The sequence below is a fragment of the Bison bison genome, unplaced genomic scaffold, assembly GCF_000754665.1.
Source record: "Bison bison bison isolate TAMUID 2011002044 unplaced genomic scaffold, Bison_UMD1.0 scf7180017864280, whole genome shotgun sequence".
NCBI lineage: Eukaryota > Metazoa > Chordata > Mammalia > Artiodactyla > Bovidae > Bison > Bison bison.
In genome coordinates, this window is record NW_011494852.1 from 6,494,632 (window position 1) to 6,495,590 (window position 959).

General features: G+C 58.9%; 1 protein-coding gene across 1 annotated transcript in view; it reads left to right on the top strand.

Moving 5' to 3' along the window:
• Positions 1-959, top strand: part of ACTN4 (actinin, alpha 4) — a 73,916-nt gene that overhangs the window by 57,346 nt on the left and 15,611 nt on the right. The gene's annotated exons all lie outside the window — the stretch shown is intronic.

The following is a 959-nucleotide window of genomic DNA, read 5'->3' on the forward strand; positions in this document are numbered from 1 at the left end:
CCAACATCTGGGAGTTTTTGAGGGAGCTGGGCCTCTCTCGTTAGGGAGGAAATAAAGGCCAGCCTCTGGGGAGCTGTGGGTCACCAGGGACATGCAGCATACAGGCCTCTCCAGCTTCCTCCAGCCTGTTTACTTCTCAGGAGAGCCCCGTAATGCTTGTGTTATTGCCACCGTCTTTTCCCCAGAGGCTCCATCAGGCCCCTTAAAAGAGTGCTCTCAGGGTTTTGTTTCATTTCATGAATGCAGGGCAGCCCTAGTCCTTGCCCCATGTATGCCCGTCCTCTCCTGCTGGTTTATTTCTTTCTACTCACGAAAGCATCTGCTCTTTGTCCTTTGCTCGCTCATTCATTCATCAGCTCTGAGTCCCTCAGACATGCCAAGCCCCAAGCCGGGTGCCAGAAATTCAGCCTTGAAACAAAACACTCCTGCCCATCAGCCCGCACCTTCGCGGGGCCTGCCTGGCAGGGTGGAGCTGAACTTGGGGGACCGGTCTGGTCGTCTCTCCAGGCTGGGGGTCAGGGACTTCCCTGCAGGCTCCGACCTGGGCTCTGCTTCCTGCGCTCACTCAGGGCTGGGTGTTCGCTGGCCAAGGCCTTCGCGAGCCTCCCCTCTGGGGCTTGTCGGCGAGTGTCCTGCAGCATACAGCAGGTGTGCGTGTGCGTGTGTGTGTGTACACACCAGCCGCAGCTGGCCCCCCACTCCCCTCCCCACCTGTGTGTGGAGGGGAGAGGCGGGCGTCAGCAGGGCTGGAGCCATCCCCAAGCCTCTCTGTTTTCCTTCCCCACCGCTCTGTAGACCCTCCTCACTATTTCTGTTCCTGTTCTGTTGCCGTTTTCAACTCTTCTTCTTGGAGGCTTTCTGTGCTTCCTGAAAGGTACCTGGTCTCTGTGTGCCATCCCTCACCCTCCTCCTCCTGTCCTTGCATTCCCCGCCCCCCACCCCCCCAGCAAGACCCACCC